The sequence below is a fragment of the Callithrix jacchus genome, chromosome 5 (genome assembly GCF_049354715.1).
Source record: "Callithrix jacchus isolate 240 chromosome 5, calJac240_pri, whole genome shotgun sequence".
NCBI classification, from domain to species: domain Eukaryota; kingdom Metazoa; phylum Chordata; class Mammalia; order Primates; family Cebidae; genus Callithrix; species Callithrix jacchus.
Window position 1 is genome coordinate 160,265,333 of NC_133506.1, and position 10,170 is coordinate 160,275,502.

Consider the following 10,170-nt stretch of genomic DNA (forward strand, 5'->3'; position numbering starts at 1 on the left):
TAATAGAGAAATAAGTTTTTAAAAATCTCAGTAATCTCTTATCCCCCCCTTCATGACCACTGTGGGATTTTCCATTTTTTTCAACGTGTTAACGCTGTGGGTATATGGGTAACCCTCATGACAACTGGACCTATGAGGTCCACTCTCTGGATGAAACCATATTCAAAGAAACATGATCCAGACAACCAAAAGTAGTTTTTTGTGTGTTTGTTTGTTTTTAAATGCAGTTTTTATACATTCTAAGAACTGAATTAGGGTAATCAACCCTACCAGATATTTATGTATTAAAAATCTGTAAGATACAATCAAGACAGGGAATGGTGGCTCATGCCTGCAATCCCAGAACTTTGGGAGGCCAAGGCAGTGAGATTGCTTGAGACCAGCCTGGGCAATATGGCAAAACCCCATCTTTACTAAAAGAAAAGAAACGAAAAATTAGCTTGACATGGTGGCATGCGTCTGTGGTCTCAGCTACTCAGGAAGCTGAGATGGGAGAATCACATGGTCCCAGGAAGTCAAGGCTACCTGTGAGTCATAATCATGCCACTGCACTCCAGCCTGGGCAGCAAATGAGACTGTTTTAAGGATAAAATACTTGCTCATGTTTAGGCACATTATATATAAACGAGTTTATTTCTGGATTTCTTTTCACACTGATTTAATCACTGTTTTTATAGTCTGCTTTAACTTCTGGTGGAGCACATATCCTTGTATTCATAGTTGAACTACTTTTTCAAGGTGTTCATAGTAAATATCTACTCATGATATCAGATAACTTTTTGTCAAGTTGTCTTCCGTACTCCCCTCAAAAGAACTTGTAATTTCATGCTACACTTACTGAGTTGATAATAATTGCCGTCTTTCTGACATTCTCCCCATCTGTCAACGTGTGTCTTTTCATTTAGTCAGTTCTTTTATGTCTTTCTGAAGTTACGTAGTTTCCTCCATAGGGACACTGCACATTTCTTGAAATGTAAGCTCCCAGGGCCAGGCACAGTGGCTCATACCTGTAATCCAGGCACTTTGGGAGGCTGAGGCAGACAGATCACAAGGTCAGGAGTTTGAGACTAGCCTGGCCAATATGGTGAAACCCCTTCTCTACTAAAAAAAAAAATCAGCCAGGTGTGGTGGTGTGCACCTGCAGTCCAAGCTACTTGGGAGGCTGAGGCAGGAAAATTGCTTGAACCCGGGAGGTGGAGGTTGGAGTGAGCTGAGATTGTACCACTGACTCCAGCCTGGGCAACAGAGTGAGACTGTCTCCAAAAAAAACACAACAGCAGCGAAAAAATAGACATGTAAGCTTCTGAGGGCAAGAGCTTTCTTTTCTTCACTATTTGGCACATAGCATATAGAACAGTACCTGGAACATCATAAGCACTTAATATTTCTTACACAGATGTCATTCACCTATCAGATCAGCAAAAGTCAAATAATTTGATAATACTGGTGAAGATACGGGAAAATTGGTCATCTCATACACTGCTAGTATTAATATGTATTTTTTAATTTCCTATACTTACGATACTTTGACATCTTAAAAAGCTTGTTGGCCAGGAAGTGGGTGCCCGTCCCAGGGCCAGCCCCTGAGAGATAACTGAGGGCTCCCTAGAGTGCTCTTTCATATACAAACCAACTAATCCCTAATCTATAGCCCCACCCACTTGATCTAATTCACACATCAGGCCAGTATTTCCCCTGCCCTGAATCATCCCAGGACCAGATACCAGGCAACTAGAGACCACCCCTATAGCCAGCCCAAAGCCTACCTGGATTATATTAGCCAGTCCTAAACAGTTTACTTTTTTTATTTTTTTGAGACGGAGTTTCGCTCTTGTTGCCCAGGCTGGAGTGCAATGGCGCGATCTCGGCTCACCACAACCTCCGCCTCCTGGGTTCAGGCAATTCTCCCGCCTCAGCCTCCTGAGTAGCTGTGATTACAGGCACGGGCCACCATGCCCAGCTAATTTTTTGTATTTTTAGTAGAGACGGGGTTTCACCAGGTTGACCAGGTTGGTTTCGATCTCTCGATCTCGTGATCCACCCGCCTCGGCCTCCCAAAGTGCTGGGATTACAGGCGTGAGCCACCGCACCCGGCCCCTAAACAGTTTACTTTGCCCTGCTTTGACTTTCCCGTGGAAACCGCAGTGAAGGCTCTGGCCTAGACTTTCCCCTTTATTCTGTCTTACCTTACATAACCAAAACTCAGTGCTTCCTCTGAGGCTCTGCATGACACATGATGACCCCTTCTTTAGAATCTGTGAGTATAATAAACATCCCTCCAAGCCTCAATGTCATTTCCTTCTGTGGCCAAACTGACTTTGCCATACCATATCCAATATGTTCATTCTTAGAATTGTATAAATTGATATAACCTCTTTAGAGAGCAATTTTTCAATAGATCAACACTTAAAAGCACCTGTCTGTTGACCTTGCCTTACCACTTGCAGAAATATTTCCAATAGACAGTCTCACACATGTAAGAGATGATATGCAAGACTAACAAATGTGACGTTATTTCTAAATCAAATTGGAAACAACCTTAAGGTCTGTCAATTCAAAACTGATTAAATTAATTATGCTACACCTAGTCAGTGCACTGGTGTACAGTGTGAAAGGAACTTATATGTACTTACATGGATTGATCTCTAAGATACATTATTAGGTCAAAAAAAGCAAAATCCAGAAAAGGAAAAATAGTGCATTGGCTAAAACAGAAGTTCTAGTACCAATCACTGCCGTTCCCTCTTCTGCTGCCTAGCAGCTCGTAAGATTGGGCAAGTTTTTCCATCTCTGTATGTCTTCCTTTTCTTATTTGTAAAACAGTAAGTGTACCTACCTCCCAGCTTTGTTTTAAGCAGTGAAAAACTTAATGTGTATTTAAAGCACTGGCAATACCTCTAACATAGCAGCAACTCAAATCTTAGCTAGTATCACGCAGCTGAGGCATTGTCTGAGCTGTGACCCAGGCATCGTCACGTAGCAACAGCTCAAAGTCTTGGTATCATTTAAGTAAAAAAAAAATAGACAAAACATAAAATAACTCTAAAGAGCATCTAATTTCTAGCCATTAGCTAGAACACGGTCACCTAGCAACAACTCAAAATCTTGGTGCCATTTATGTAAAAAAAAATACATAGACAAAACGTAAAATGAAAACATTAAAGAGCATCTAATTTCTAGCCATTAGCTAGAAAACTGTCACCTAGCAACAACTCAAAATCTTGGTGCCATTTATGTAAAAAAATACATAGACAAAACGTAAAATGAAAACACTAAAGAGTGTCTAATTTCTAGCCATTAGCACCGTGACTCATTCCTATCTTCCCAATACTCTCATCCTATACAACTCCAAAGTCCACTTATTGCAATTTAGATTTCTCTAAATTGCTCGATATATACTGTGTGATTTCTTTTATAACCAAACAAAGCTCTTGATTTTTTACTGTCAGGCTAAAATTGCTTAAAATTAATTCACTAGAGATGGATGATGTGATGGTTTATACAACAGTGTGAATGTACTTAATGTTGCTCGGCAGGGCACTCAAAAATTGTTAAGGCCAGGCACAGTGGCTCACGCCGTAATCTCAGCCTTTGGGAAGGCTTTAGCTTAGGAGTTCACAACTGGCCTGGGCAACATCAAAACAAATATATATATATGTATCTGTATGCATGTATGTGCATGCATATATATAAAGTAGTTAATTTGATATATATTTTACCACCAAAAAAGAAAAACAGCATTCAATTTGCAAATTGAATTGTAAACATCACTTCTGCCTTACTAAATCATAGAGGAGCTTGTAGAAGCTACTTTCTGCCGACCTCCTGTATTTATTCAATATTTTTTGTTCATTTGTTTTTGAGATAAGATCTCACTCTCACCCAGGCCTGAGTATAGTGGCATGATCATGGCTCACTGCAACCTGCACCTACTGGGCTCAAGTGATTTTCTAATCTCCACCTCCCAAGTATCTGGAACTGCAGGCATGCCACCACTCCTGGCTGGGTTTCTTTCTTTTTTTTCTGTAGAGATGAATGTCTCACTATGTTGCCCAGGCTGGTCCTGAACTTCTGAGCTAAAGCAATCCTCCTGCCTCAGCCTCCAAAAATGCTGGGATTATATGCATGAGCCATCATGCCCAGCCTAGTACTTTTTTTTTTTTAATAGTAAACTCACTAGCCTAGTTTAAATTGTCTTTACTTAGAGCCTAGAATACTACTGCACTCCTTTTTCTGTTCTAGTCCATCTTCACAGAACCAACAGAATAAACTCCAAACCTCTGCAAATTTCCCTCCTCCACAAATCTCAATATCTCAAATCTATTAGTATTTAAGAATTCCATCTAATTTCTCAAAACAGTCTACTTATCTATGTTGAAAACATTACATTTTTTGCGGGGGGGGAGTCTCATTCTGTTGTCCAGGCTGGAGTGCAGTGGCACCATCTCAGCTCACTGCAACCTCAGCCTCCCGGGTTCGAGCAATTCTCCTGCCCCAGCCTCCCAAATAGCTGAGACTACAGGCATGCACCATCATGCCTGGCTAATTTTTATAATTTTAGTAGAAACAGGGTTTCACCATGTTGGCCAGGCTGGTCTCAAAGACCTCTGAAAACATTACATTCTAACTATAGCAAATTAATAAAATATTTTTTTAAAGAAGGAAGACATAAATGGGAATCATATATCCCCATTAACTGGTAAAATTCATCAGGGGACCATATGGTCTGGTACTTTTTTTTTTTTTTTGAAGACTACTAATTATTGATTCAATTTCTTTAATAGATATAGGCCTATTCAGAGGATCTATTTCTCATATAAGTTTTGGTAATTGTGCCTCAAAGAATTGGTTCGTTTCATCTAAGTTATCAAGTTTGTGTGCATAGAGTTGTTCATAATACTCCTTTATTGTCCTTTTAATGTCCATGGATAGTAGTGACGACCTCTACTTTTATTTCTTTTTTATTTTATTTTGTTTTTTATAGTTTAAACAGAAAATACTTACTCAGAATCTCGCTCTGTCACCAGGCGCCAGGCTGGAGTGCAATGGCACGATCTCGTCTCACTGCAACCTCTGCCTCCCAGGTTCAAGCAATTCTCCTGCCTCAGCCTCCCGAGTAGCTGGGACTACAGGTCCGCACCACCATGCCCAGCTAATTTTTGTATTTTTTAGTAGAGACAGGGTTTCATCATGTTGGCCAGGATGGTCTCAATCTCTTGACCTCATGATCTGCCCGCCTTGGTCTCCCAAAGTGCTGGGATTATAGGCGTGAGCCACCGCGCCCGGCCCTCTCTTTTATTTCTAATAAAATATTAGTAATTTGTTTCCTTTTTCATGGTTAGCCTGAGATTTATCAATTTGATTGAACTTTACAAAGAACGAGCTTTGGTTTTGTAGATATGCTGTTGATTTTCTATTTTTAATTTCATTGATTTCTGCTCTAATTTTTTTCTGTTCTTCTGCTTGTTTTAGGTTATTGTTTCTCTAGTTCCTAAGTTAGAAGTTTAAATGATTGATTTTAGGTCCTTTTTTTTTTTTTTTGAGACGGAGTTTCGCTCTTGTTACCCAGGCTGGAGTGCAATGGTGCGATCTCGGCTCACCGCAACCTCCGCCTCCTGGGTTCAGGCAATTCTCCTGCCTCAGCCTCCTGAGTAGCTGGGATTACAGGCACGCGCCACTATGCCCAGCTAATTTTTTTGTATTTTTAGCAGAGACGGGGTTTCACCATGTTGACCAGGATGGTCTCAATCTCTTGACCTCGTGATCCACCCACCTCGGCCTCCCAAAGTGCTGGGATTACAGGCTTGAGCCACCGCACCCGGCCCTCCTTCTTTTTTTTTCTAGCACATTCATTCAGTCCTTTCAATTTCCCTTTAAGGACTGCTTTCTCTGCATCACACAAGTCTTAAGTTGTATTTTCATTTTTGTTTGATCCAGAACATTTTAATATTTCTTGAGACTCCTTTTTTTACCCATGTGTTATTTAGAGGTTCCCAGATATTTGGGAATTTTCAGCTTTCTGTAAGGGTTTCTAATGTAATTCCATTGTGATCTGAGGGCACGGTTTACTTGATTTCTATTCTTTGAAATTTGTAAGGGGTGTTTTGTAGCCCGGAATGTGGCATATTTTGATGAATGTCCAATGTTGACGTGAGAAGAATGAGTATTCTGCTGTTGTTACGTGAAGTACTTTAAAGTGCCAATTAGACCCCGTTAACTGATGGTGCTATTCGGTTTAACTGTGTTCTTAACTGATTTTCTGCCTGCTGGATCTGTCAACTACTGATATAGGGTAATGAAGTGCATTTACATGATTCCATTTTCTCTCCTCTCTTAGCATATAAATTATGCCTCATTTTTAAAGGTATTTAGTGGTTACCATAGAGTTTGCAATATGTACTTAGAGCAAATCTAAATCCTTTTCCAAATACCTATACCACTTCACAATTCCTCTCATCTCTTTGAACATTGTTGCCATTGATTTTACTTATCCATATGCTAAAATCACCCATTACATTGGTGCAATTATTACTGTGAACACTTGTCTACTAGATCAATTAAGAATAATAAAAATAAAATAGTTTGCCAGGTGCACTGGTCCCCACCTGTAGTCCCCATTACTTGGGAGGCTAAGGCAGAAGTATTGCTTCAGCCCAAAAGATCAACAACAACCTGGGCAACAGAGTGAAAGTCCATATCTAAAAAAAGTTTTAAATTAAAAAAAAAACAAAACACATATTTTAGGGCCAAGGAGAAAATGGCAGGTAGGAGGCAGGGCTAACTTGCAGCCCCCACTTGGATGAACAGAACAGTGTGTGGCGTCTCACATTGTGAACTTTTCCTCCAAGAACTACCACAGGAACATACCAGGAAAACCAAAATAATTCACAGATCCTTTGAAAGAAGCGGCTTACCACTGCACGCTCCGTGAGACAGCTGAAAAGCTGCGAGTGCCCAAAGTGTGAGAGGGGGAATGTTCGCCTCCAAACACACATCCTCACTGGAGAACCCGAAAATCCTGATGACAGGAGAACGATTTAACCTTACGCAGAGCTAACACAAATTTAGAGTCAAGCAAAATACGAAAGTGTTACAGGTGGTTAGATAAGCATGAGCAGGGCAAGAGACAGCTTTCCCCCACCCACTAGGCAGGTCAGGTGGTGGTTTGGCAATTATCACATTGCCTCTCTAAAAGTGATAAATTGGCAGCCAGGGCCAGGGCAAGAGGCCATTTCCTGATGGGCCTCACTTGTTGCACTAATGTGTTAATTCAATGCAGAAGCCAGGAAGACACAACTTCCCAGGCATGTGCATTAAGAGACATAATGGCAGAGTATGACCTTCCAGGGGGATAGCACCAGAAAAGGGAAGAAGACTTCAGATGGGCATGTGTACAACTTCTAAACACACTGTGCATGCTCACCTCCCAAGGGTAAGGAGCGCACTGTGCACGTGGACAGCCCACCCCAAAGGAAGAATCATGGGAAAGGGGCCAGCCTATGAAGTCCTAGGATCAAGGTTAAACATTGCACTTGACCTTCATATGTCTGCACTTGACCTTCATGTGCTTGCTTGGGTTTCTTCCAAACATACTTTCCTTTCTTTCCTGCTCTAAAGCCTTTTAAGATAAACTTCCACTCCTATTCTGAAACTGGCCTTGGTCTCATTTTCTGCCTTATGCCCCTGTCAAATTGTTTCTTCTGAGGAGGCAAGAATACAGGTTGCTGCAGACCCGTACGGATTTGCCACTGGTAACTCAGATAACTTCCACCAGCAACAAAAGTAGAAGCAGCAGCAGGAAGAGCCCTGTAGGCACTCTCAAATCCCAAGGAAGCCCAGGGAAGCCATTTCTAACTTTATCTCATACGGGTCCCTGGAGGGGGCTGCCAGTGAAATTGTGGAAAGACCACAAGGAGAAGGAAACGTCCACCTGAACTTTGTAATAATTTTGACTGAGCAGAATCTGGGGAAGGGGGCAAACGGGAAGTGCCTCGGGAGGGGCAAAGCCTAAAAGCCCTGATGCTTTATCAGCAGGGAGGCTTGTAGCCTGGGGCAAAATCTTAGCCCTGCTCACAAGCTCCCTGGATATACATTCAGTGCTGTTGGTGGGCCACAATGGAAGTGAGACTGGCTTTTCTGATTGCATGGAGCTGGGTGAGGCCTGTCACTGCTGGGTTTCCCCCCTTTCCTGGAGACCTATATGACACAGCAGAGGCAGCCATAATCCCCCTGGGAACATAACTCCATTGGCCTGATAACCACACTCCAGTCCCCTACCGGGGCTGCAGCAAGCCCTGCCCGAGGACAGTCTGAGCTCAGACATGCCTAATCCTGTCCCCACCTGATGGTTTTTCTCTTCCCATGCTAGTAGCCAAAAACAGAAGACATAATCTCTTGGGAGCTATGCCTATGCCTATTGCCTGAGAAACCCGAGAACTTATCCAGGTGATATTAGGACAAACTTGTAGCCTCCCTATACTACTGTAGCTGATGCTGTCTTGAAAGCACCACCCCCTCGCTGGAGGCCAACTATCTCAATCATTACAGCAACTCATAAATGAACAACCCTACCCCAAGAAAGGAGAAAACAACAGCTAATTTCATTACCTGTAACATTCTGGCTAACCAGAGGTCCCAAGTCTGGCCACATGACAGCTGCACTGCCAACACAACCAATATTTGAAAAAAAAACAGTGCACTAAACTACAATCAAGTGTTACTGGTGGCACATAGCCAAGTCTCACAGAACCAAATATGTTACCAGTGACAAATATGGGAGTCTCATGGCACCAATTACGTTGCTGGTTGAGTTACCAATTGTAGGGTCCGACCCATAGACCTGGGCCCAGCAATGGATAGACAAATGCACTCAGACACTGATATCCAGTGAAAGAATGGGCTGGGGGTCCAGGCCACTCACAGTCACCAAGGAGGGTGCTGTAAAGAGTCAGCAGCTGGGCCCCCACCAGCTGGGCCCCCACCAGCCAGCCCCACGGGCCTTTATTTAATACACATTGAATGACAAAGGCCAAAAGCAAACTCTATTTGCGGGTAATTAACTTTGCCGACCTCCTGCCCCAGCAGAGTGAGGGCAGTCTTGCTCCCATGGATGTTCAAATGTTGGTCTTAGGACCACATGAGAAGCAAGCTCTTTAGATAAATTCTCCTACATTCCCTTGTTTTTTTGTTTTTTGTTTTTTATTTTTATTTTTTGAGACGGAGTTTCGCTCTTGTTGCTCAGGCTGGAGTGCAATGGCACATTCTTGGCTCACCGCAACCTCCACCTCCTGGGTTCAAACGAGTCTCCTGTCACAGCCTCCCAAGTAGCCAGGATTACAGGTGCGCGCCACCATGCCCAGCTAATTTTTTGTATTTTTAGTAGAGACGGGGTCTCGATCTGTTGATCTCGTGATCCACCTGCCTTGGCCTCCCAAAAAGCTAGGATTACAGGCGTGGGCTACCATGCCCGGCCCTACATTCCCTTGTTATCTGTTATGCTATTAGCCCAAGGTAAGGCGATCAGGCTGCCTTCAGTCATAAACTCCTCCCAAGGCTTTTGCAAAAACCTCCCAGCCTTCCAAGAAGGTTTGTGTCCTTTTTTTTTTTTAAACGGTTTTAGAATAAGATTATGCCAATAGGAATGGAAAAAGAGATGTAGAGGAAGAAGAATTTTTTTTTTTTTTTAGAAAAAAAGGAGTGAAGGAGAGGAAGAAAAAGAGGGAGAGAGAACGGGAATGTAACTTTATTCTAAAAATGGGTATTAATAATGGCCGATCAATACTTTGTATATTTAAGGTGGAGAATGTATATTTTGTGTATTTAAAATGGAGAGCTCTATAAATATTTATTGAGTTTACTTGTTCCAGATCTGAGTTCAAGTCCTGGATATCCTTATTAATTTTCTGTCTCGTTGAGTCTAAATCTCTTTATGAGTCTTACGTATCTGGGTGTTAGGATCGTTAGCTCTTATTGTTGCACTGATCCTTTTACCACTATATCTTTGTTGCTTTGAAATCTATTTTATTGGCCGGGCATGGTGGCTCAAGCCTGTAATCCCAGCACTTTGGGAGGCCAAGGTGGGTGGATCACAAGGTCAAGAGATTGAGACCATCCTGGTCAACATGGTGAAACCCCGTCTCTACTAAAAAATATACAAAAAGTTAGCTGGGC